Source organism: Pongo abelii, chromosome 1 (genome assembly GCF_028885655.2).
Source record: "Pongo abelii isolate AG06213 chromosome 1, NHGRI_mPonAbe1-v2.0_pri, whole genome shotgun sequence".
Lineage (NCBI taxonomy): Eukaryota > Metazoa > Chordata > Mammalia > Primates > Hominidae > Pongo > Pongo abelii.
This window is the reverse complement of record NC_071985.2, coordinates 37196395-37224132: the sequence shown is the minus strand read 5'-3', so window position 1 is coordinate 37224132 and position 27738 is coordinate 37196395. Positions and strand designations below refer to the sequence as shown.

Sequence of the window (27738 nt, the reverse complement as noted above, 5' to 3'; positions counted from 1 at the left end):
CACGGTGAAACCCCGTCTCTACTAAAAATACAAAAAATTAGCCAGGCGTGGTGGCAGGCACCTGTAGTCCCAGCTACTCTGGAGGCTGAGGCAGGAGAATGGCGTGAACCCGGAAGGCAGAGCTTGCAGTAAGCGGAGATCGCACCACTGCACTCTAGCCTGGGCAACAGAGCAAAACTCTGTCTTGAAAAAATAAATAATAAAATAAAAAATAAATAAAATAAAATAAAGATACCTACCACAAAGGATTGTTGAACATTAAATTGGTTTATATTTGCTGCACATGGCAAGCACGATGTGTTTGTTAAAACAAGATAAATCCAGAGGCTAGAGCTGTACAGGTCCAGGCAGGTCTCTGGTAATGGTGAAACCTCCAGGATGAACTGACTCTGCTTTTCTAGGGAAGAAAGGCTGTGCCTACATCCTGATCCAGCTTCCCAAAAACATACACAATGGTCATTCACTCAGTAAGTGTTCATCAAGTGCCTACCATGTATCAGGCACTCACTGAGTAGAGAGTGAGCCAGGCATGGTTCTGGTCCTTAAGGTGCTGACCTCTAGCATAGGGAGGGCTCCACCTGCAAAGTCAGTTGTGCCTCTAGGTCTAGGAGCAGACCTTGTTCCAGGTAGGAGGAAGGAGATACTCTCAGCCAGTGGCCCATCAACAAGGTAGTTCTGCAGCTAGTAAGCATGGTTTGACTTCAGTATCCTGAGTCCTTGTTCCCAATCTACTTTATGATATTCTGCTTTGACCAAACACCTGCCTAATAATTCAGCATTTCCCATCTAAGATTCAGTATTTTATTTCCTGCCCCAAAACTCAGACACTCCCAGTCTGACTTCTAATCCCTGCTGTTGAAACCCCTGAGATGCTGTTACCTGCTTGGCTCCTCTCCTTCTTTGAAGGGGTTCTCAGGATCTTGAATTAGGTTTGGGCCACCATTGGTTAACAGTGATCATGTCGTTAAGAAAGACAATGGAGAAGGTGGCTGGGGCACAATGCCAGGACTTTTTATGGCCTTCTCAGGCTAGCCTGGGCCCATGTGTGTCCATCTCTCCAGTAACTAGTCTCTGACCCTGTCCTCATGTCCTTAACACCTGGCCACTCCTTGACTGCACTGCTGCACAGACTTAGATTCCCGTCTCACCAACACTCAAGCCCCGGATCTGAAGGATTCCGGTAGGGGAGGCTGCAGGAGCCCTTAGGAATGTCAGTTTGACATTGAAACAAGTTTTTTCCCTCAACGAACAAATTCTTGGCCCTCTGCTAAGGCCTTTGAGGGGGAGTTTGTGGCAGGATGGCCATGGGGGGATAAAGCAGGGTCATGGATAAAGACACCAGCTGTTTTCCTTTGGCTGACATCAACCCTGAGGCCGTTCTGAAACTGTTCTACTTGCAGCCTGGAGACACTGCCTAGAATATCACCATCCCAGGCCAGGCATAGTGGCTCATGCCTGTAATCCCAGCACTTTGGGAGGCCGAGACGGGCAGATCACAAGGTCAGGAGTTTGAGACCAGCCTGACCAACATGGTGAAACCCTATCTCTACTAAAAATACAAAAAAATTAGCCGGGTGTGGTAGCATGCACCTGTGATCCCAGCTACTCAGGAGGCTGAGGCAGGAGAATCGCTTGAACCTGGGAGGTGAAGGTTGCAGTGAGCCAAGATCATACCACTACACTCCAGCCTGGGCGACAGAGCGAGATTCCGTCTCAAAAAAAAAAAGAAAAAAGAATACCATCATCCTAGCTGAAGGCCTCCAGGCAACTGGACTCTTCAGATAGCTGGTGATAACAAGTGGCAGGTGGAAGCCAAGGGAGAACTTTTCACATATCCTTCATCTTCCCCAATCTTATTTTAGAATTTCTGAAGTAGTGACAACTGGGGGGAAAAAAGTTTCTCCAGGGTCACTTTGGAAGAAGCAATGTGTATTAATTTTCTCCTTTACAGCCACTGAACCATGGCAGGTTAGAGAATGGCAGGTCCTGTTGATGAAGTATTAATATTACTGCAACAGGCTGGTCAACATGGTGAAACCCTGTCTCTGCTAAAAATACAAAAATTAGCCGGGAGTGGTGGCGGGCACCTGTAATCCCAGCTACTTAGGAGGCTGAGGGAGGAGAATCGCTTGAACATGGGTGGCAGAGGTTGCAGTGAGACAAGATCACACCATTGCACTCCAGCCTGAGTGACAGAGCGAGACTCCATCTCAAAAATAAATAAACAAATAAATTAAAAATATTACTGCAACAGCAGAGAGCCAAACCCCACAAGGGTGATGGCAAGAAAATTGGAGAGGAATTCGATGTGTAAATCTTGGGTTGCCTCTGAATCCTTTGGCCCTGGGAAGGGAGAGCAGAGCCCAGCCTGAGAAGAGGCCAAGCAAGAGGACAGACAATGGGGAAGGAGGCCAGGTCACAGTGCCAGGATGTTTTATCCTATTAGGCCACTGCATTCCTGCAACTTCTGAATATACAGCCTAAATCTTTTTTTTTTTTTTTTTTTGAGACGGAGTCTCACACTGTCACCTGGGCTGGAGTGCAGTGTGTGTGTGTGTGTGTGTGTGTGTGTGTGTGTGTGTGTGTGTTTGTGTGTGTAGTATATTCTAGGATGTAGGCTGGGCACAGTGGCTCTTGCCTATATTCCTAATACTTTGGGAGGCCAAGGCAGGAGGATCACTTAAGCCCAGGAGTTCAAGACCTGCTTGGGTAACACAGCGACACCTACCTCTACAAAAAAATTCTTAAAAATTAGCTGGGTGCAGTGCAGTGCACCTGTAGTCTCAGATACTTGGGAGGCTAAGGTGGGAGGATCGTGTGAGCCCAGGAGCTTGAGGCTGTAGTGAACCGTGATCATGCCACTGCACTCCAGCCTGGGTGACAGAACAAAACCCTGTTTCTAAAAAATTTTTTAAATTATTGAATTTTTAAAATTTTGTCCTACTAAACTATAATATGCTTTAGGGAAGTCACATTTTTTTATTCTCTCCCACCCTTCCATTAGCCCTTGGCTGTTGTTTAGGAGATAATGTTGATTAATTAATTTGCTGACTGACCTTTAAGATATCAACATCAATTGTTTTAAAATCTTAGTTTATAGAAAAAATGTTAGCCTAGAGACTGACTCCATTTGTCCCTCATACAGAAGCCAAGAGTTTCTCTGTAAGATTTAGGTCGTATAGGCTGGGTGCCTATATATCCATATATACATATATATGTGTGTGTGTGTATATCTATATATATCTCCAGGAAGAGAGAAATGTAATAATTTATAGGCAATATAGAATACATTGTTCTGTGGTAGCAGAACTCTTTCCTATGGAGTGTTGAGGATGACTTGGAAAAAGCAGAATTTGGTTGGGGGACTTAGATTATGAAGCACCTACTGGGTGCCAGGCACTGGGCTAAGAACTGGGAACACAAAGATGAGCACTTCATGGGCTCTGTCCCCAAGGGACTGCTCACAGACTAGTGTGGGTGGCAGATCTGTGAACAGAGAACAGAGCAGAGCCCTGAAAAGAGGAGTGATACCTGTGTGGCTGGGGAGGTGAGCAGGGTGTGTGTGGAGAGAGAGAGACACACAGAGAGAGACAGACAGAGAGAGAGAGAGAAACTTCTGGAGGGGCTCCACTGAGGAGGTAGCATTTGGGTTACGTTTTCTCTGTGGATTTGGAGGAAGAGCATTTTAGACAAGTGGACAGTGAGTGCAAAGGCACAGGTAGATGCCACACAAGAAAGACAGGCAAGCTTTCAGAGGAGTCCGTGTGACTGGGAGAAAGGCTGCACATACCGTGTGGTAGCAGACAGTCTGGGAAAAGTGGGCAGGAGAAAGGTCATGAGGGCCCAGGTGCCAAATAAAGTGTGCATTTCTTTTTCTTTTTCTTTCTTTCTTTTCTTTTCTTTTTTCTTTCTTTTTTTTTTTTTTTTTGAGACAGAGTCTCTCTCTGTCACCCAGGGTGGAGTGCAATGGCACGATCTCAGCTCACTGCAACCTCCGCCACCCAGGTCCAACAATTCTCCTGCCTCAGCCTCCCAAGTAGCTGGGATTACAGGTGTGTGCCACCATGCCTGGCTAATTTTTGTACTTTTAGTAGGGACAGGGTTTCACCATGTTGGCCAGGCTGGTCTTCAACTCCTGACTTCAGGTGATCCACCCGCCTTGGCCTCCCAAAGTGCTAGGATTACAGGCATGAACCTCCACATCCGGCCAAAGTGTGCATTTCTATCTTTGGGGAGATCGAGAGCTGGCCACTATTTTTGAGCAGGAGAGGAATGGGTTCATACTTACCTTTCAGAAAGATCCCTCACTGGGAGAAGGGGGTCTTATTGCTCCAAGAAGCCAGAGAAAGGAAGACCAGTTGTGGGGCGGGTGGGTTGGTTGGGGGTGGGGGCACTGAGGCTTTTAGGCAAGGACATGGCAGCGGCTGCCAGGATGCCCACAGCTGTGTGGCATGCAAGATGGACTGAAGGCAGGAGTACTATTTGAGGCGAGGGAGACCTTTAGAGAAAATGTCCTGTCAAAGCCATTTATTTTAACAAATACTCTTCCATTGCTCTGTTTTTATTCCCCTCAGATGCAGCTTTCCTTCTGGGATTGTGAAAATGGGTGTCATTTCTGCAGCTTTCTGAAGTTTCGGTAAAGTTTCCTTTTCCTCTCAGTGGATTCTGTGTAGCAGGAAGCATGAGTTGATTTCAGCTTTTTGTCTTCTGAGACCTACTTCAGAGTGTGTTGCTGCTGGTCCGAGGCTGAAGGAAGGTCTGTGATGTCACAGGCTGTGATTTTTCTAGAAATGTGTACTGAGATCAGCTGGCACAATTGTGTTTGTTTTAAAAACAAAAACATCTCAGGGGCAGTCCCCACATTCTGCATAACGGGACCCTTCACCCCACCGCCTAGATGGTTAATCCCGACAACTCAGAACACCCCACTAACCAAGGTGTTAATGACGTAACTCTCTCCTCACAGGAAAAGCTGCTCTGTAAGAAAAGGGCACTGAAGGAAGCGGCTTTTGTTCTAATGCCGAATTCCGGGGAGGCTGGTGCTTGGAATGTTTACCTCCTCCTGACTTTTTACGTGATTTCTCCAGTTCCTGCATTTTGTACACCAAAAGCAAAATACAGCTTGACCCTGGACTGTTACATGGTGGCCCCGCCAGGCTGGCTGTGGAACTCAGGCTCTGCCAGGCAACGGTTGGTTAGTCAGGAGACTGGAGCAGAGAGCAAATAAGGTCGAGGTCATGGTTGAAATTCCTATAGAGGCCAATTGGCTGGGCACACCCTGCCCTCCACTGTCTCTGGCCTTGTTGTACAGGGGACTGAGTAAGAGGGTATAGCTCGCTCAATGCAGCCCAGCACCGCTCTCTTAAATCGCGTTGCACGTCCTGAATGGCCAGTAAATAATACAGACTTCAGGCACAATGAGACCTTGCTTAAGCAACTCTCTAGAAGAAAGCACCATTATACCTTTCAGCTGTGGTTTTTTTCAGCCTTCGTTAGTGATATGGAACAGCATTGACTGCAGTAACTTTTCTACTAAACAGAAACATTTGTCTGCTGCTCCAGTCAAAAATACCTGCTTTACAGCTTTAATTCGTCCTACAGAACTGCGGGTCCATAAGGTGAGGCCATTTTCCTCCCCCACTTCCTCTCTCCATGCCCTTTCCTCCCTCACTGATGGCCTCTTCTCCTCTGGCAGCCCCCGAGGCCTTTTTTCTCCCTACCGAAGTAAGAAAGGCTCTTCATGGTTGTTTGCACGCACAAGTTGACAGACTGCCCTTCATGGCAATGATTCCTGTTCCTATTACTTTACCCAGACATTGAATGTCAGGGTTTTTTCTAGAAGGCTGTCAGTAGAAGTTGGCAGTTAAGAGTGGGTAGTTTAGAACCAGATCAAAGCCAGGCTGGGATCTGGCCCTGACAGTTACTATCTGCGTGTCTTGGGATAAGAACTTAACCTTGCCAAGCCTCGGTTTTCCTCTCTGGAAAGGAAAGCTCATACTGCAATTATTGCATGCTAGCTCTCAGCATTGCCTGGCACATGAAAAATGTTAGTTATGATTATTTATTAGCTAATTGACACACAAAAGGCTTTATTCTACTAAAGGCCTTATTACAACAGCTAGCAAGTGGAGATAATTTTTTATTCGAATTTTTTATTATAAAAAATTTCAAATGCATAGAAAAGCTGAAATAATAGTACAATTGACACTGAAATCCCTCATCTAGATTCTACAGTTGTATACATTTTACCAAATATATGTTTTTTCCTAAACTATTTCAATGTAAGATACGGACATCATCCCTAAATACTTCAACACACATCTCTTGAAAATAAGGACATCCTCTGACATACAGTAACTTTTATTACACTTAAGAAAATTAATGATAATTACCTAATATCCCCTGGTTCCCAATTCCCAAATCATATAAAATTTTCCAAAATGTTTCCCAGTATGTCTTCTAACAGATGTTTGTGTGTGTGTGTATGTGTTTTAAAAAATTTCAGTAGCTTTTGGGGTACAAATGGTTTTTGGTTACGTGGATGAATCGCAGAGTGGTGACGTCTGAGATTTTCATGCACCCATCACCCAAGTAGTGTACATTGTACCCAATATGTAGTTTTTTTATCCCATACCCCTCTCTCATCCTCCCCCTTCTGAGTCTCCAAAGTCAATGGACTTTGGATGTTTTTTTTTTCAAACAAGATCCAATCAAAATTCTTACATTGCATTTGGTTGTCATGTCTCTATTTTCTTTTATTCTAGAGCAGTAGGTGTGGGGAAGTTTTGAGAACAATATTGTTACTGAAATCAACTATTGGCTGCCAGGTGGAAATGGCTGCTGCCTCCACTGAGGCACACTGGGCCCCACCACATTTATTAACATAAACAAGCCCTGTGATATGGTTGCATAGCTTGCTTTGCTGAACTTGTTGGTTACTAGCTTTACTGCTTAATGACTGGACATTAGAGACTCTTCTGTTGTTTTTATATTCCCACCACCTCCACAGCACCTAACACACAGGTGGTCAGTAAAAGTGGATGGAAGGAAAGGAGACAGGGAGGAAGAAGGAAGAAAAAGGAGAGTGGGAAAGAGGCAGGCACGGGTAGGCCCCTGCTTCCATGCCAGGTGGGTACCTGGAGAGTGACACTATGCCCTCCTGGGAAGCACCCACCCTCCTTTGATTGGGGGAAGACGATTCCATGTGGCATGTGCCTTTTGTCCAAATATGCCTTCTTCCTTCACATTCTCCTTTCCCTCTTTCCCACCCTCCTTACCTGAGCACTAGTTGGGATCCCTCAGACCTTCTGCTATCTTTAACTTAGTCTTTCCCTCTCTTCCCATATACAAGATTAACATTTGACATTATTTTAAAAATAATCTATAATAGATTATCTTTTCCTACAATCACACTCATTTTCCCAATTCCCTGGAAGATAATTCCCACATAATTTGTGGTCAGTAATTAAATTCCTGACCATAATGAATCATGAGGAATATATACTGTGTTCAGAGGGATGGCGTGGTATCCATAAGGGAGCATCTGCCGAAGGGAGAGAGAGGACACATGGGGGTTAGCCCCTAAAGCCAAGGGGAGCTGTCCTCCAAACACAACCAACAGAGTTTAGCTCAGGCTTCAGGATCAAACTATTGCTTCTATTCTGTGTGGAGAGAACAATGACTGAATTGGCTGGAATAGAACAAAGTTGTTAAAGTGAACTTTCTCCACACCTCATCTCTAATCTCTAAAATTTTGACTTAAACAAAATTTTCAGTTAAGCAAATTTGAGTTAAAAATTTTGAGCAGATACAGGGAATGAATGCAAGAAGCTCTTGATTATCTGCATGGTGGACTGGCTCATTTTCATTCCAGGCTGACCTCGTTGATATGCTTCTCTACCACTTCTCCTTGCTGAGAACTAGTTGGCGTCTATTCAAAGTACACAGGCCATTTAATTATTAATCAGAGCAAAACATTATTAGGGAAGTTAAACTGTTGAGTAGGTGTGTGTGTGTACACACGTGGATACTTTCTTGATTATCTAGCTGTTTTGTTTTGCCTTTTGCCTTCCTGGGTTCCTGCCCCTCTCCATATGTGGTGATACCTGTAAAGTGATTATGCCACTGAATTCCTAAGAGCTTTTTGGTCCCTCTCTCATTCTCCTTGGATGTGTGTGGAAATGTTTGTCAGCAGGGGCGGACCGGGGAGGGTTCATGTACACAAGAAGTGACTGACCTTGGCCGCTGAGTGGAGCGTGTATTTGTGACCAGGAAAGGGTTCAATGTTTGTGTTTGATGATGGTTTTATGTCCTGCTGTCATTAGAGAGGACTTTATAGGGGTTTCTGATGACCTAGGGCTCCAGGAATCATCATGATTATTTAGCCAATGATTTTAATGGGCCCATATAAACTTATCCTGTTTTTATAGTAGTAACAGAGAAGGAGATGTTGGAAGATTAAATATAGAGGAGGATGGGCTTTAGCTTCACTGTTCAGGGCCATTGGGAATTATTCTACAGAATTAGATCCAGCCTATTCTCATTATTTCCTTCTTTTTATGACTTTCATTCTTTCCTTATTCTTCCTTCCTCCTTTTCCCTTTCTTCTTCTTCTTCTTCTTCTTTTTTTTTTTTTTTTTTTTTGAGACGGAGTCTCTCTCGGCCACCTAGGCTGGAGTGCAGTGGTGCGATCTCAGCTCACTGCAAGCTCTGCCTCCCAGGTTCACGCCATTCTCCTGCCTCAGCCTCCCGACTGGCTGGGATTACAGGCGCCCGCCACCACGCCCAGCTATTTTTTTTTGTGTTTTTAGTAGAGATGGGGTTTCACTGCCTTAGCCAGGATGGTCTCGATCTCCTGACCTTGTGTCCACCCATCTCGGCCTCCCAAAGTGCTGGGATTACAGGCGTGAGCCACTGCACCCGGCTTCTTCTTTTTTTCTTCCTTGCTTTCTATCTTTCTTTTCCCTCCTCCCTTCCTCTCCCCACCTTTATTTATTTCTTTCAACATGTACTGCATGCTTTCTATATATTAGTCACAGTCTAAATGCTGGAGATGCAGAGATGAATAACACATGGCCCCAGCCCTCCTGGAGCTCAGTTTAGTGTGGGAGGCAGATGGAGACACAGATCATTCCAATACAGTGGTTAACGACAGAGATAAGTACAGGGTGAGCTCAGTGTAGGGGTCCCTAATCCAGCTTGGTTTGGGAGAGAAGGCAGGAAGCTTCCTGGAAGAGATGATTGGCAGATTGATTGGGAGTGGCTGAAAAAGGAGCAGGGCTCAAGGCCTTTACCTGGCAGGCCAGGTCATTCACATGGTTTATGAGCACTGGATAAAGGGAATGGGATGAAGGGCTTTGGGGGTATGAGTCTTCCATGAGATATGACACCAGATTTTGATGTCACTGCACATGGTTAGGACCACAGGGGCAGGGCAGAAATGATGTCTACTACTGTGGGAAAGTACTAGTGACTTACCTCTGAAATCTGGGAACATCCCAAGGTATCTGCTCAGATGGTTGATCCTGGGGAATCCTGGAAGAAATGAAAGCTGAAATGAAAGATCACTCTTGAAGGCCAGTATATGACATATATGTGCTCAGGGGTGAAGAGTCATGTAAGGGGAAATGGGCAGTGGGTAGTCAAGGTGTGAGTGAAGATCACTGCTCACTAGAGTGGGGCAATGAGGCTGGGGGAGATGGAGGAGGACTCTTGGCTTCTCTAAAAAAAAAAAAAAAAAGGCCTAACTTGTGCTGCAAGTTTTACTGGATGCCCAGGACTCTGGAGGAGTTTTTGGGCCAGTAGACAGGCAAGTGGCCACAACAGTTCTTATGCCCCACAAGGGCAGAGTCTTACATTGGCAGCTCCCTGAGTTACTTGAAGCAGGAGACCTTTTGTAACCTCAAGAAGACAAGAGGAATTCTGTTGAGGGAAGCTTAATCCCTGCTCCTTGGAGATCCCAGCGTGATAGTAGAAAGAGCACATATGAGCTAGAAAAACATAAGTATCACATCCGATGATACCAACTGCAACAATAGTAATAGCCACTGTGTATTTAGTCTCTACCCTGTGGCAGGGATTTTCATGTATTACTTAACCCTCACAACTACATAATAATATATAATGATAGAAGGTACTGTCATTCCCTCCATTTTATAGATGGGGAAATCAAAGTTTGGAAAGGTCACAGGTAGGAAGTCATAGAATCACATTTGAACCCAGATCATTCTAACTCTAGAGCCTCTGATCTCAACTGCTGTCCTTACTGTGAATAAATATTCAGTGCAGCTTCTCTTTGACTTGACCATAGGACCACAGCCCACCTGAAATGGTAGAGTAGAGAGACCCTAGAGACTGATGAACTGCATTTCTACAGCACTACTGGTTATTATGAAGATGGATAATCTAAAATTTTCTATTTCTCTAATATGTAGTCTTAGGGCACTCAATATTAGTATTAGCCAAGAACATATGATTTGAAGGGAAAAATATGGATTAGAAAACAATTGCTCTGAAGTCTACTACTTTGGTAGTTGTTATGGAATGAATGTTTGTGTCCCTCCGAAGTTCATAAGTTCAAGTCCTAATCCCCAACCTGGTGGTACTATTAATAGATGAGGTCCTGAGGGCAGAGCCCCATGATTGGATTAGTGCCCTTATAAGAACAGGAAGACAGACAGACTAGAGCTTTCTTTCTTGCTCTCTCTCCATGGGTACACACCAAGGAAAGTCCATGCTTTCCTTGGACATAGCAAGAAAGGACACAGCAAGAAGGCAGCCATCTGCAAGCCAGGAAGAGAGACCTCACCAAGAATCACATCTGCTGGTACTTTGATCTTGGACTGTAAGACACCTCCAGAACTGTGAGAAAATTGACATCTGTTGTTTGAGCCATCCAGTCTATGGTATTGTGTTACAGCAGCCGGAGTTGACTAAGGCAGTAGTTAATATCAGCAGCTGGGTGAACACACTCTGTGTGTGTGTGTCTGTGAACTAGATCCTCTTAGTCAAAAGGGTTGTTGACCGTGTCTTGAGACCCCTCACTGTCTATATTAGTTTTGGGTGTTCTTTTTTTCATTGGTATTTATGAATAATTTATGCAAAAATGAGTTTTTAAAAACCTTCTGAAAAAAATATATTAGTTGGTTTATGATTCTTCAACAGATCAGAAATTGGGCACTCCCTGTCACCTGTGGCCCCCAGGGAGGCATGCAGATAGTTTTTACAAGTGAGAGGAGAGCTAGGATCTGCAGAGACCACTGGACTGCCTGCCTCCCTCCTTGCTCTGGAAGTCCTCCATGGTTCTGAGGGAGCACAGATAATCTCTACAAGCTGTCTGGGCTCCCAGGTATTTGCTACAGGAGGTCTCGTGTGTTCAGAGGACCTAAAGCTACAGTACCCTTGAGATTGAGGAGAAAGGTGTACTTTGTCCCCTGTACAACAGGCATGTGGAGAGCTGTGGCTTGGGAGGAGAATACCAGCGTGCCTCCCACTTCCTTCGCAGCCAGGCCTCCCTCCCCAGAGGGGCTGCACCACTTCTCAACTAGTGGCAGCTCATGAAATCCTCAAGTAGGAAGTGTATTAGTCAGGGTTCTCTAGAGGGACAGAACTAATAGGATGGATTTATATATAAAGGGGAGTTTATTAAGAGGATTGACTCACACGATCACAAGATGAGGTCCCATAATAGGCCGGCTGCAAGCTGAGGAGCAAGGAAGCCAGTCCAAGTCCCCAAGCTGAATAACTTGGAGTCTGATATTTGAGGGCAGGAAGCAACCAGCACGGGAGGAAGATGTAGGCTGGGAGGCTAAACCAGTCTAGTCTTTTCACGTTCTTCTGCCTGCTTTTATTCTGGCCGCACTGGCAGCTGATTAGACTGTGCCCACCCAGATTGAGGGTGGGTCTGCCTTTCCCAGTCCACTGACTCAAATGTTAATCTCCTTTGGCAACACCCTCACAGACACACCCAGGAATAATACTTTGCATCTTTCAATCCAATCAAGTTGGCACTCAATATTAACCATCACAGGAGGAATCTGCAAGGGTCATTTAGCCCAGCGCTTCTCAGTCCATAAGGTTCAAGCATTTTACCTGGGAACTTTGTTAGAGAGGAGATTTTTTTTTTTTTTTTTTTTTTTTTTAGATGGAGTCTCGCTCTGTCCTCAGGCTGGAGTGTAGTGGCACAATCTTGGCTCACTGCAAGCTCCACCTCCCGGGTTCACGCCATTCTCCTGCCTCAACCTCTCGAGTAGCTGGGACTACAGGCGCCTGCCACCACGCCCAGCTATTTTTTTTTTTGTATTTTTTAGTAGAGATGGGGTTTCACCATGTTAGCCAGGATGGTCTCGATCTCCTGACCTCATGATCTGCCCGCCTCGGCCTCCCAAAGTGCTGGGATTACAGGTGTGAGCCACCGTGCCCGGCCGAGAGGAGATTCTTATTCAGGAGGTCAGGGTGGGGCCTCAGCATCTTTAACAAGCTCCCAGGTGATGCTGCTGCTGCTGACCTGGGGACCACAGTTTGAAGAGCAAGAATTTACTCTATGTCAAGGTAGGCTACATTTCAGTGACCATCACAGTCAAGTAAATGTCCATCCTGATACAGAGAAGCAAATTCTCTTCTTCAACAGCTTTCTTACCTTTTAGAAGCTCTTACTTAGCAAGCATAAATCCCTTTAGTTTCATGCCCATTTTTCAAGTTCTTCTCTCAGCAGAGATGGAGATGCAAAGTAGCCCTCTCCCATATCATAATCCTTAGTTATTTAAAGACTACTAAGTCAGATCTATTTTTAAAAGCACCACTTCTCTCTCTGTTCTTATGCCTGCGTTACCCAGGTCGGTCAGTAGGAATGAAACTCCTGGGGCACTCTTGGCTGAGGACTTGGCACTGGGAACATTCATGATCTGCTTATGCAGCTGGAATCTCCTCACATGCCCATATACTATTCTTTCTCAGTTCTCTACAGTAAAGGGATGGCAGAGTTATAAAAGTCAAAATCTGAAGAGGAGTGAAAACCTCCACTTAACCTTTAGTATCATCACTCCTCTTCTCAGAACTCGATCAAGGTGTTATTCACAGGTAACAGTGACCTGGTTTGGGTTTTCTCTTTCCTCCCTGGCTCTACATGTCTCATGGTCAAAAGAACTTGGAAGCAAAGACTTAGCCATCTACCATGGCCAAGGAAAGGAGCCTGAATAACCCTCAACTGGGCTGGGTGCGGTGGCTCATGCCTGTAATTGCAGCACTTTGGGAGACCAAGGCGGGCAGATCACGAGGTCAGGAGATCAAGACCATCCTGACTAACACGGTGAAACCCAGTCTGTACTAAAAAATACAAAAAAAATTAGCCAGGCGTGTTGGCAGGTGCCTGTAGTCTCAGCTACTCGGGAGGCTGAGACAGGAGAATGGCATGAACCCAGGAGGCGGAGCTTGCAGTGAGCTGAGATCGTGCCACTGCACACCAGCCTGGGCAACAGAGCGAGACTCTGTCTCAAAAAAAAAAAAGAAAAAAAAAATTAATAGCCCCCAACCTGAATGAGAGTCCATAGGTTGGATCTGAAGTACCCAGTCGTCCGTGTTCGAGGGTTCTATCCCCCTGAGCTCTCTGCTTTCTTTCTGCCCCAGAAAGGACTGCTGTCAGGTCTTTGCACGTTTGTGTGACTTTAAGTCAACATGTTTCCTCTCTCCAGGACACTTGTATTTTAAAACCTTCCTCTCCAGTATGGAATGAAATTTGTCCTTTGTTAAAGAGGCTAATGGTCCCAGGTGACAGGTTATTTTATGTATTATACCTGCCTAGGATGGCACAGTAGACATTGCCTACCAGAAAGAAGGTACTGCCACTTACAGGTTCACAGTGATATCTGGGGTGGAAGGGAGGACTCTTCCAGGAGAAAGCAAGGCTTCCAGGAGAAAGCAAGGCATCCAGGAGGAGACCACCAAGAGGGCCTCTGTCCTTTGCCGGTTTCTGGGGGTGCAGAGTTATTCGGAAGTCTGCTGTTACCCTGACCCCATCCTCAGCAGAACTTCCTCCATCATTTCAGAAGGTAAAATGAGACAACTAGAGCAGAGGATGAGATGGCAACTTCTGTTTTGCTTTTTTTTTTTTTTTTCTGACAGCCAGTGTGTAGGGAGTTCTGTATGGGGAGTATGACTCACCAGTATTGGTCATGACTCTGGGCCCAGGATTCACAAGTGTTCCAAAATTAGCAACCGACCGTGGTGTACACCCACAGAGCAGTTAGACATTTCCCATTGAAAACACTCAATGGGAAACCTACACGGAGAAAGGGAAGGTTAAAAGAGCTGTAGATTATTACAGCTCTTCTAGTTAGCCTACAGAATATCTTCTTCTCTGCTTGGCCATTTATATTTCTCATTCTCTTTCTGGAGAACACATTCCTCTTTGCTTCAGCATTTAGTACTTGTTCATTCATCCATTTAGGATTTTTTTTTAATTGAACATCTTCCCTGTGTCTAGCACCATTCTGGGTGTGAGGGAGGCATCAGAAATAAAGCAGTCCTTAGTCTCCTGGAGTTCACGGTTCAGTGGGGGAACCTTGGGCAAGTGACCTAATCTCTTAAAATTTCCTCATTTGTGAAATAGGCATGATAGGCCAGGTGCGGTGGCTCACGCCTGTAATCTCAGCACTTGGGGAGGCTGAGGCTGGTGGATCACCTGAGCTCAGGAGTTCGAGACTAGCCTGGCCAACATGGTGAAACCCTGTCTCTACGAAAAATACAAAAATTAGCCAGATGTGGTGGCACGCACCTGTTAATCCCAGCTACTTGGGAGGCTGAGGCAGGAGACTCGCTTGAACCCGGGAGGCAGAGGTTGCAGTGAGCCGAGATCAAGCCATTGTACTCCAGCTTGGGCAACAAGAGCAAAACTCTGTCTCAAAAAAGAAAGAAAGAAAGAAAGAAACAAACAAAATAGGCATAATAATGTACCTGATTCCTTGTATATATACAATGTATATATAGCACTCATCAGAGTGCCTGATGCTTAGCCGACATTTAATCAATGTAAGTTGTTAGCTTCTGTTGAGAAACAACTGGTTTGAGACTAAGATGATTGTTGTCCTGATTTGACTGTTGGTGCCGTAGTCAGATCTTCACCCTGGGAACTTAGGGCCTCAACAGTACCATGGCTGGGAACTTAGCTACAGTGGGGAGGGACCCAGAGATGCTGAGCTTAGTATATGCCTCCACTCCCATTTGTCAAACTCACTCAATCTAAAAGGAGCTGGGTAATCGGTGAGTGCTTGATGGTGGTGATAAATAATCTGTCTACGGTGTAATTCAATTTTGTGTTATCTTTTCCATTTTAGTGTAGGGACCCCCCCAATCAGACAGCTGCACAATGAAAATAAAGGCTGGGAATGCCAGGGTGTGTCACTGGTTGTAGTCCCACGCTAGCAAGGGGAAAGTCAGGTTGCAAAACCAGTGCTGCCTGCCTTCAGTGGAGAAACCATGTAGCCTCCCAGGCCTGCAGCTTCCCTGGGCCTCAGTTCCTTCCCTGGGCATCCTCCTTGGTGAGATTTCTGGATCCCTGCAGGCACTGGTAGTTTTTGGTTTGGGTGCTCATATAAAACTCCTTACAAGTCTGTTAACACAATCTTATCTTACTGTCATTATTTGCATGTTAGTTCCTTAATAGATCCTATTTCTTTCTGTATTCCTGATGACCCTTCCAAGAGCTCCTTTAGGTTTGGAAAAGGCAGAGTAGATCCTCTGGCCTTCCCCAGTGAGGACCGGGGTGGGTGGTGGTGGTAGTAGGGGGTCCGTAGACAAAGCCATCTTTAAGGAGGTGGCTTCTGCATTACCCTCCATTGTGAGATTCCAGGCAGGTGCCTTAAAATAGCTCTGCCACTAGCTGATCACTCAACCCCATTCACAAGGGCAAACCTTTTTCTGTCAGGGAGAAAAGGTTTAAACATACAGAGGGAGGTAACTGTTGCAGTAAGTAGCCTTAAAGCAAGCAGAGAGGCACTAAATCATCTCTAAACTTCCAGGTCTATGATTCTAAGATCTTAGTTATCCTAACTGGGAAGGAGAGAAGAAAAGAAAAAAAAATTAGGTGGCTTAGAAAGTGAGCAGAGAGTGTAAAGCTTGGAGATTTTTCTATTTGAGATTTGGCTGCATTTAGAGCCAGTTTTTAAGCATTGCCAGGTTCACCTTTCTAAAAGGCGTTTCGAAATCTGCCACTATCAGATTTAAATCAATCTGGCTAATTGGTGTGATTGGAAAGTTGCAATGGGGCAAGTAATCAGATTGGTTCCGGAGCCTCTACCCTTTGCTGTGCCTGGGTGCTACCTCCCGCAGGGTAGCATATTCCCAATTTTTGTGGTTTTGCAGTGGCCTCCTTTCCTAAGCCCACTAAGCATTTTCTTGTTCTTTTGCAAGGTCTTCTTTTTGTGTCAGGGTGTGGTGGAGCCACACAGGACTGGCATGATATTCACCGCTTGTTACTTATGGAACTTGAACATATTTACCCTCTCTGACCATCAGTTTTCTCATCTCTAAAATGAGACCACATGAACCTAGCTTATAGACTTACTATGAGAATTAAATGCATACATGTGTAGATGATCATATTAGACTTTAATTGAAAAGTTTTCCAGTAGGTGTCTTAGTCTGCTTTCTGTTGCTATAACTAAATCCCTGAGACTAGGTACTTTTTTTTTTAAAGGAATTTATTTGGCCGGGCGCAGTGGCTCACGCCTGTAATCCCAACACTTTGGGAGGCCGAGGCTGGCGGATCACGAGGTCAGGAAATCGAGACCATCCTGGCTAACATGGTGAAACCCCATCTCTACTGAAAATACAAAAAATTAGCCAGGCGTGGTGGCGGGAGCCTGTAGTCCCAGCTACTTGAGAGGCTGAGGCAGAAAAAAGGAATTTATTTCTTATGGTTCTGGAGGCTGAGAAGTCCAGGGACAAAGGACTCCATCTAGTCAGGGCCTTCCTGTTATGGGGACCCTCTGCAGAGTCCCAAGGCAGCTTGGGACATCACATGGTGAGGGGGCTCATGAGAGAGAACCAACCTGGCTTTTTATAACAGACACACTCTTGTGATAACTAACCCACTCACACAATGATAAGCTATTATCCATTAACCCAGGAATGGACTAGTCAATCCAATCATGAGGGCAGAGCCCTCATGACTCAGTCACCTCTTAAAGGCCCCACCTCCTGATACTGTTTCACTGGGGAGTGAGTTTCAATGTGAGTTTCAAAGGGGAGAGTTTCAGACCATAACAGTGGAATTATGTGCATGTCCACGTGTACCATTTAGTAGTGTGAGACCTTAAATGAATTACTGTGCCTCAGTTTCTTTATCTGTAAAATAGAGATAATAATACTGCCTACTTCAATGGTTTTTGATAATGATTAAATGAGTTAATATGTGTAAAATGCTTGGCACAGTAATTGGCAGATGGTATATACTATGTTTTAGCTTTTAATATTATTATTATGCATATTATTATGTAACACACCCAGTCTAATACCTGGCACAGAAGAATGTTAAAAAAAAAAAAAGTTTGAATCACCTTTAGCTTTAGCTCCAAACTTGCTGCTGCTACTCAGGATCTCCTTCCCCTCTGTTTAGCTGAGCCTCTCTCCAGCTTATGTGAAGCCGGGTCTTGGTAGCTGCTGGGCAATTAGGCATTCAAGGCCCGTGTTTGGTGGCCTAGGTAGGCCAGCAGGCAAGTTCAGAGGGGACGGAAGTGGTAAGAAGGACCAACAACTTTCACTGACTTCATGATTTCATTCCCTTTATTTGTCTGGGGTTCTAGCCTCAGGACACACCAGAGAGGAAAGCCACGGCGTGTGACTTTCAGGCCTTCTCAGGAAGCAGGCTTTCCTGAAGGGAGGAGTCCCTAAAACAGACTTGCACCTCTACATTTTGTCAGCCCTGGCACATGCTATAGGAGGTTCTGGGTTAGCTTCGATGGGAATGTTTTTTTAAGCCTGCGAACTGAAATAGGTGACAACTTCCAGTCCCAAGAGTTTGGCTGGCTCTGCGTTGAACACAAAGCTTCCACTTGCTGCTGAGGGCTGCTGTGCTCTGCCTGCCTTCCTGGGAGAGTTACTTCTGGAAGGCTGTCATGGAGGGAGGAGAGCTAGGCTGCTGGGCCAGCTGCCTACTACGCTGGTTCAAACTGGCCATGCTGGCTCAACAAGGAAAAGACAATCTCACCAATCAGCAGAATCAATCACACATTAGGAGCTGACCCTGCAAAGGCACAGTGGAGGGTAAAATGGAACAGAAGACAGAGCCCATGCCCTCAAGGAGTTCGCCAAGCTGGTGGAGGAAACAGAAACACTTAAAGACTAAACTAATAATAGCAGGGTATCTGAAGTCACCAGTTTGTCCTTGCAGGTATCATTGACCTATAGCACTCTTTAAACTCCTGTAGTTCTAGGTAAAACAAACCTTCCCAGCAGAGGCATAATACTACCTATTCTATACCAGGCATTCTTCTAAAGACTTTTTAATATACTATTTTGTTTAGTTTTCACAGCGAGCTTTTGTAGTAGGTGTTGATCTCCTCATTTTCAGATGAGGAAACTCAGGGTCAGAGAGGCAAAGGGACTAACCAGAGATCCTCTAGGTAAGAAGTGATGGAACAAGGATCCAAAGCCAGGTTCTCTGGCTCTGGAGGCCGACCCTTCACCCTCCAGGTTAAACTAGCCGGAGCCAGGGAGGGCGGCTCTGGGAACCACATTGGATAGGACTCCTTCCTCTCTGAGGTTGTGGGGAATCCACTGTTGCCTGCTCCTGCCCTTGCTGACTAAAGGCCTCTTGTGTGTGTTGTATTCAGTAACTTGAGGGAGAATCTGCTCAGCTTGTCCACCCACCACCCAGGGTAGGAATCCCTCTCAGGGAAGGGGTCTCCTGCCCCCTCATAGGCTTTGGGCCGCCCCCAGATGGTTGCTTTTAGGGGAGAAAAGGATGCTAATCCAATCAGTTGTGACCAGGACGGTGGCAGTCACATGGCATAGGGGAATCAAATGGTTCCCTGTAACCATCTGATTGTTAGGAGGAGCTTGCCTAGTGCATGCATCTACAAAGAAGGATGTGACAGCTCTTCCTCCCTACTTATGCTGTATTGCTGCTGGCTGTGCACTCAGAAGCCTTAAAAAACATACATGTTTGCACATAGTATATTTATAAGACTGTTAATAGTGAAAAATAAATGTCACTATCCAGCCATAGGGGATGTACCTAAACAACAGATTACCATATAACTGTTAAAATCAATGCTATATAAGTATACTTATTAACATAGAAAGATGTTTTTTCAGTATGTTGCTAAATGTCAGGATCAACTTGAAAAACAGAATGAATAGTCTGATCCTATTTTCAGAAGAAAAAAATGTATATGTGTGTATAGAAAAACATTTTCATTTATACATCAACATATTAATGGAGGCTGTCTCTGATAGGAAGGATTTTAGGTTATTTAAGTTCTTTTTGCTTATGTGTATTTACATTTTTCTACAGTAAATATACATTTCTTATTTAATAAACCTGTTATTTTTTAAAGATCTAATGATGTTAGAAATAATCTTAATTTTATAAAAAGAATCATCTCACCTTAAATATGAGAAAACAAAATATCTGAATTTCTTGTTCTTTCTCCCTTTTTTCCCCTTGTTTTTGGTGGAAAGCAAATAGTATTCATTGTGGAGAATGATTCTAGGCTAGTAATTTACCTTAGAGCCATGGCATATGAGAGCTGGAAGAGATTTTAGGGATCATCTAGCCCAATTCCTTATTTAACAGTTGAGGAAACTGGACTGAGAGGCTTAGCTAGTTCTATAAGTGCTCGGTAGCAAAACTTTGGTTGGAATCCAGGTCCTTGGACACAGTCCAGGGCATTTTCTTTTCTTTTCTTTTTTTTTGTTTCAAGACGGAGTCTCACTCTGTCACCCAGGTTGGAGTGCAGTGGCATGATCTTGGCTCACTGCAACCTCCGCCTCCTGGGTGCAAGTGATTCTCCTGCCTCAGCCTCCTGAGTAGCTGGGACTACAGGCATGTGACACCATGCCTGGCTCATTTTTCGTATTTTTAGTAGAGACGGGGTTTCACTGTGTTAGCCAGGATGGTCTCGAACTCCTGACCTCAGGTTATCCGTCCACCTCTGCCTTCCAAAGTGCTGAGATTACGGCCCAGTCCAGGGCATTTTCTACACCATCATGACAGGCTGTTATATTTGCCTCGTTGACACATAGAGAGGACTGGAATCATTTCATGTGGAGGTAACAACTCTTAAGCATAGAAAAGGTTGTCATGCTGACCAGTCACTCTTCTTCAGTCACTATTCTACTGAGGAAAACATGGGTTTTAACTGATTGCAGATCCGATGTTGAGAGTTACGACATTGTGATGGGTGCTGGGAAAATAATTCTTGCAGTCCCTTCTAGAAATCTCCTACCTAGAAATCTTATATGTGATTCCACAAGAAGGCAGAGGCCAGGCCACAAGGGTTTTTCCATGTCCCCTCCTCTTCTTCAGCTGCTGGGTCATAAATGCTGCTTGGGATATTTTCATTCCTCTTCCCAACATTTATCTTTCTGAAAAGTAGGTAGTGATAGTTGTTCAAAGTCAGCATACCATAAACATCGCTCTTAACCCTTTTGTGAAACCAGTTTTGAGATGCTGCACTGATCATATTGCTTTGCCAACTCTCCTGGAGAATCCTTGGCATTAACTATATTGCATCAGTTAAGACTTTTGGCTACACACATCAGAAACTCCCCTTGAACTAGTTCAGCAAAAGAGGGAATGTATTAGCTTATGGAATCCATAGAAAGGTTGAGTATCCAAACTAAGAAAAGGTCAGGAAAACATGGAGCTGGGCCTCAGGAACCACAAGCACCAGGGACTTCACTGTGCTGGCGTTTGTCTCTAGTGTGCATCTGTTTCTCACTCATGGTTGCTTCATTTCTCTTTTACTGCAGACAGGCTGTCTCCATTTCCATGGCCATATTTCCATAGGACAATTTCTATCACCCGAGATGAACTTAGCTGATCTTTCACTTGTTCTAAGTTAAGAAACCCCAATGGGAGGGCCAGTGTGTGTTCCAGCTGTGACCAGGTTCTGGGTCATCTAAGAACATGATGTTTCCAACATGAACACATTGTCTAGGGGAAAAGCAGGTCTTAGAAGATTGGGAGGTAGTGGGCTAAGACCAGGATATCCTTCACCCCTAGCTACTCCTTAGAGATAATAAGTTTGATGAGGAGGCAGAACAATTAGATGATGAGTGAGAATTCTTAAGAAGTGAAAATAAAAATCCTGCGAGTGTGGTTGTGCTTGGCCAGGGACATCCATTTTTACAATGTTTTGACATCCAGCGAAAAAATAATTGCAGTGAATCTCTCCCTGACTTGGCCCCCAAAGAGGCATACCTAGGTATTTTAGGACCTGAGTCAAGTTTGAAGAACTGTGCTGTCTCTTCCCAACCTTCTCTTCAGAGAACTAAACCACGGGGGTAACAATCCTGTAATTTTGACTGTATTTATAAATCCCTGATCCTTTATGTAGTGCATTTTTTCTACTCTGCGCTTAGTCTGAATGTTGCTATTTTCACAGAGGAAATCAGAGGAAAGAGACTATAATTATAGGTCAAACACCAGCTCCGGAAACAGTGAAGGCAGCAGAGAGCCTATGGCTCCCTGCCCTCTTCCGGGTTACACCCTGGACATCTCCCCCTTCTTTCCTGGAGCCTAGGTCAGCTCTTCGCCTCTTTATCTTCATATCTTTGCTCTCTTGTTTGCCAGTCCAGCATATCACGAGACAAAAAGGGAAAGTTACAACCAAAAGCCAGTGAGTTAAAACTGCACGATACTTGGGCAAGCCTTCCTCTTGGAGATAATTCAAATGGAAAAGAAAAGACAAAAAAACCCACAACATTTCAGGTCATTGGCCTTTTTAAACAGACCGCCGGCAATATTTACTCCTCCTGAAATAGCACAGTCACGTGAAATAAAACCGTGTTCGGTAAAGCCTGCAAAACAAAAGGACAATTTACAGGCTGGCATGCTCACTGAGGGCCCTCTGTTTACCGGCCAGATCAGGGCTCTGCTTCCAGGCTCTCTAGCCATCTTCTGCCCAAACCTGCTGGAGAGCTGTGGGGGTCAAGGTCAGTTTTCTTGGAGACCCTCCCCACTCTTTTCCCCTTAAATAATTTGGAAAGGCAGGTTGAGAGTTGGGAACAGGGCTGTGAAGAGTATGTGGCTGATGTGGCCTCTACTGTAGAAGCCCAGGTTGTGAATGTCGCAAGAGGAGCTGCTAATGGTGTCTGCCCTTGTCCAGCATGGTCACCTCTGTTTCCTCTCTGTTCTTTACTCCTTACCTCTTAATGCATTTACCTCCCCAACACCTCCCCCAGACCCCTGCCTTCTCTCTCTCTCATCTGTTTTCCCCCCTCAGCCTGTCTTGTATTCCCCTTTTGCCTTCTCTCCTGACCTTAGTTCTGCCAGGGACCCTTCATGGACCTTTAGTGATTAGTCCAGCTGTTGCCTGGAAGGTCTAAAGTAGCTGCTAATGGTGGGGTTAATGAATGTATAGTCACAGGCCAGATCTGGGGTCATGGTGAATTCCCACTGAGACTGAGACTTCACTGAGGACTCAGGGGAACCTTCTCAGTCTCATTCTTTGAAGCTTTTCCTCTCCATTACCCGATATTTCTTTGTAAAAATCCAAAAATCATTTAAAATAATACATTATACCTTGTTTCTCAAAGTCTTTTTATATCCATTGATTTCATCTTTACATCCACCTTGAGAGGGAGGCAAAACAGTTGAGGAAAGAGAAAAACAAAGAAGCTCAGCAACATTCCCAAGTCAGTTACAGAGCTATGTTCTCTGCTCCCTGGGTTCTCCTGAAGCAGGAGAATCTCTTGAACCCGGGAGGTGGAGGTTGCAGTGAGCTGAGATTGTGCCGTTGCACTCCAGCCTGGGTGACAGGGCGAGACTCCATCTAAAAAAAAAAAAAAAAAGAAGAAAGAAAATAAGATTCATTCCATACACCAGAGAGGGATCCTCCAACACCCAGGGTGAGAAGTACATTATCATGCATCCCTGGCTTATCAAACACTGGACACTTTGTTGACAATCAACTTTGTCACCTGGAACTTCATGAAACAGATTTCCCTGAGTGTCTGTGTTTCCTTTCTTTCTTTCTTTCTTTTTTTTTTTTTGGAAACGAAGTTTTGCTCTTGTCGCCCAGGCTGGAGTGCAATGATGCAATCTCAGCTCACTGCAACCTCCACCTCCCAGGTTCAAGTGATTCTCCTGCCTCAGCCTCCCAAATAGCTAGGATTACAGGTGTGTGCCACCACACCTGGCTAATTTTTGTATTTTTAGTAGAGACTGGGTTTCACCATGTTGGCCATGGCTGGTCTTGAGCTCCTGACCTCAGGTGATCTGCCCGCCTTGGCCTCCCAAAGTGCTGGGATTACAGGCCTGAGCCACCACGCCCGGCCTGTGTTTCCTTTCTTTACATCAACCATCTAGTAGCTACTGGTTTCATTTTCTTTTGCACATGCCAAAGTATGTACAGTAAGTGGAAGAGTTAGCCAGAGATGTATATAATGTACTCTTATTTTTTCAAATGATTCAAAAGAAAATTATGACTGCAAAAATTTACTTTTAGGCCTCTAGTGGAGCCTCGCTCTGTCTTTCCTTCTCTCTCTTTCTCTCTGTCCATCTGTCTATTACAGATACTAAGTGCTCAGCACTGTGATGTAGGAGGTTCTGATATATTTGTTGGAAAAAGAAACCTCGAGAAACAGTGTAGCAGAAATGTGTGCTTTCACTTCTAACAGCCAGCACTTGCATCTCTATGTCAAAGGGCTGCTCTCAGGCTGCCAGGACCCCCTTTGCATGAAGGCACAGAGAGCTGAAGCATCTGGACTTTACACACCCGGAAAGCAGCCCTTACCCAGTGAGTGACAGGTGCAGTGAGTAAACACCCCACTCTGAGGTCGCACTTACACCGTCACTGCCCTGTGGGACTGAGCTCAAGTTACCCTCTGTGGGATTTCACTTGATTCCATATCCTTTTCTGGATTCCACATCCTTTTCTGGATTCCACATATTCCTCATTCCACCTTCTCACACCCCTACTGGTTTTTCCTGGGAACACATCCTAAAAAAAATCACTTCCACACCAATTCTTGTCTTAAGATGTACTTCTGAGGGAACCTAGCTGAAGACAGAGAGTTTGTTTTGTCTTGGGCTCCCTCCCAACCCAAGTCTCTAGGATCAGAGTGAGTGAGAGAGATGGGGGAATGGAAGAGCAGGCCTGTCTTCAGACACCAGAAGGAGACGTAATTAAAAGCTGAAGATGGTGCCTTCCTAAGGACTGGTGATATAGTTTGCATGTCCCTTCCAAATCTTATGTTGAGATGTAATTCCCAGTGTTGGAGGTGGGGCCTGGTGAGAGGTCTTTGGGTCACTGGGGAGAATCCCTCATGGCTTGGTGCTGTCCTAGTAATAGAGAGTTCTCATGAGATTTGGTTGTTTAAAAGTATGTGGCACCTCCCCTGGCTCGCTCTCTTGCTCCTGCTCTTGCCATGTGAGGCACCTGCACCCCCTCCGCCTTCCACCATGATTGTAAACCTCCTGCGGCCCTCACCAGAAGCAGATGCCAGCACCATGCTCCTTGTACTATCTGCAGAAGTGTGAGCCAATCAAACTTCTTTTCTTTATAAATTACCCAGCCTCAGGGTTTTTGTTTGTTTGTTTGTTTGTTTTTATAGTAATGCAAGAATGGCCTAACACCATTCTTGAGGGCAGCACTCAAGCAGGGAGAGACAGTGTCCCCAGGTCTGCACAGAATGTATCTCTAGTGCAGAGAGGAGAGGACTGATGGGAACTGAATATCATTTGACACCTCAGGGTTTGCAGTTTGAAGAATACCAGGAGATGGAACCCATGTGAGAGAATGACATCCTCAAAGTGGGCAGAGGGAGCAGCTTTGAGGCCTTTCTTCCAGGTGGTTTCTGGGGGGCAGATGTGCATGAGCAGACTTAGGCCTGAGTGCATGAGAACCATCATCTGGGATGCCCAGAAATAACTGGGAGAATGAATGAAGCACCGATACATACAACCACATAGATGCTCCTTGACAACATGCTAAGGCAAGAAGCCAGTCATAAAAGGCCATATATTGTTTGGTTCCATTTATATGAAATGTCCGAACAGGCAAAGCCATGGAGACAGAAAGCAAATTAATGGTTGCCAGGGGCTGGGAGAAGATGGGAATTAATGGGAAGTGACTGTTTTGTGTGTAGGGGGTATCTTTTTCAGTGATGAAAATATTCTGCAACTAGATAGTGGTGATGGTTGTACAGAGTTGTGAAATACTAAAAGCCGCTGAATTGTACACCTTAAAATGGCACATTTTATGATATATAATTACATACGTAAACCTCAATTTTAGAAAAGAAAGAACTAGGAAATTTGAGGTGGCAGAAGAGAAGCTGAGGTCCTGATTCACAAGAGGAAGTTGCAAGTTAGTAAAATATTTGTTATTAATGCTACTTTCTCTTCATTTATTGCCTGAATTGTTTCTCATTTGCCTGGTGATGACTGGGATCATCTGTGTTACATGAGACCGTATAGAATTCAGTGCTAAGTTGTGCAGCACACATTCTAAGTGTGGAAGGTGGGTTGTATAGATCACATAGTGTACAACCTCTGTGTCTGTACATGGTAGCCCTGGTCAGTTACATATTTCTGCAAACTTCAACACAGGATCTCCACACACCAAGACAGAATGCTAGATTCTCTCTTCTAATTGTTTCAATGGAGTGCAGTGGAGAGATCTCGGCTCACTGCAACCTCTGCTCCTGAGTTCAAGCAATTCTCCCGTCTCAGCCTCTCAAGTAGTTGGGACTACAGGCACACGCCTGACAATTTTTTTGTATTTTTAGTACAGACAGGGTTTCACCATGTTGGCCAGGCTGGTCTCGAACTCCTGGCCTCAAGTGATCCACCCAACTCAGCCTCCCAAAGTGCTGGGATTACAGGCATGAGCCACCACACCCAACCTGAGACCATGTCTTTTTAAGCAAAGGGATTCCCCCCTTTCTTTGCTGCCTTAAGTTGGGGAGCTATAGGTTCTTCCTGATGCTGTGATCTCCCTACCTGACTCCAAACTGGGTATATACCAGGGGCCTGGCACTGGTGCCCACCCTATGAAGTCTTCAACCCTGATAGGGTTCTGTTCTGTTTGCTACGGATCTTCCCAGATTCTTCTCCAAATGTCAGAGTTGGTACATGGGTCCAAAGATTTGCCTCATTTCTGAGGCAACAGAAAAGCAGATTTGATTTCTGAAAGTCATTATGGCATCTGATTTTTCTTGGTCACAATACACTCTACCATGGAGTAGGCTAATTATGATAATACATTTGATATAAAACTATAGTGAAATTGCAGTCTAAGCACTGAGGCCAGTTCAAAAGTCATTACAAGTTTTCTTTTTCAGTGAAAGAAAAAGGAAGTTCCAATGAAAATGTAGGATTTAGCTCCATCTATCCAGTTCTTCTAGCATTTCCTAAGCTTTTGGGACTAAAAATAAATCATTTTCTGACAGTAGTTAGACAGTTCCTTTTCCTCTGAACAGCACGGTCTGAGAGATAGTTAACTTCCCAGCATTCTTCTGTGTATTGTGCGGTGGGTCCAGTCCTCCGCTCCTCACCTCCACACTTCCACCCCGTGAGAGAAATCAGCATAGATGGGTCTCTCCTCCACGGCCTGCATTTCATAAGGGAGGTCTGTCTCCAGACACCCAGGTTGGGTGTTTACTTGAAGGCTTGGATGGATAGGAATGCCACTTTCTTATTCCAGAGCTGGTGGAGTGCCTGCTCCCCGCTACTGGCTGTGAGCCAGAGATGGCCTAAAGTCTAAACATTCCCACTATGTAGGCATGTTTTCAATGTCCCTGAGCTTGAGTCACATCTGAACTCATCAGAGTTTCTGCCTCCTGAGGGAGTTTATGTGGTTGTGTCTGTGTGTTGGTGGGGTTTGTATATGCATATTATGGATTGGAGTGTTTGTGTGTATGTATGGGTGTATTCTGGGAGTTAAAGTGGCTAAGTGTATTTATAAAAATTGATATTTATTGTGAAACAGTCAAACAGTAAAGAAAAATATAAGTTAAAAAACCATAAAATATCACTTTAGTGGACATCTTTCCATGTATTTCTACACACACACACACACACACACACACACACACACACACAGATGTAATTTTCTATAAGTGGTATCAATATATTGGAAGGCTGTTTTCTAAGCTAATAATAATAAGAATGGAGAGTGAGTGCTTGCTGTGTCCTAAGTACTGTGCTGGTCCCTTGTCCCTTGATATAGATTAACCTCATTTAATTCTCATGGCCGCTTTATGAGGTAGGTACTATCATTATCCCCATTTTACAGATGAGAAGACTAAGCCAGAGAGAGGGTAGATAAGGTTAGTCTCAAGTGGGTGGCCACACAGCTAGTAAGGCAATGGAACTGGGATTTGGACTCATCTGACTCTGGGGACTCTGTTCTTGACCACTGCTTGATAGAACCAGGTGACAGTAGGCAGCACAGCCGGGCAAGGGTCATTCTTTCATCATTTACTGAGTGCCTGACATGGACTAGGCCATAAAAATATGAACAAGACAGATCTTCTTGAGGCTCAAAGTCTTTTGAAGGAGACAAATGTGTA

General features: G+C 44.8%; 1 protein-coding gene across 2 annotated transcripts in view; it reads left to right on the top strand.

Annotated features, from left to right (window-relative positions):
- PPP2R5A (protein phosphatase 2 regulatory subunit B'alpha) overlaps positions 1-27738 on the top strand; it is a 145332-nt gene that overhangs the window by 5629 nt on the left and 111965 nt on the right. The window contains exon 2 of one of the 2 annotated variants that reach the window (XM_054520883.2): positions 4575-4636. The exons of the other annotated variant lie outside the window; for it this stretch is intronic. The gene's annotated coding sequence lies outside the window, so the exon portion shown is untranslated. The remainder of the gene's footprint in view (positions 1-4574; positions 4637-27738) is intronic. 2 annotated transcript variants of the gene reach the window in all.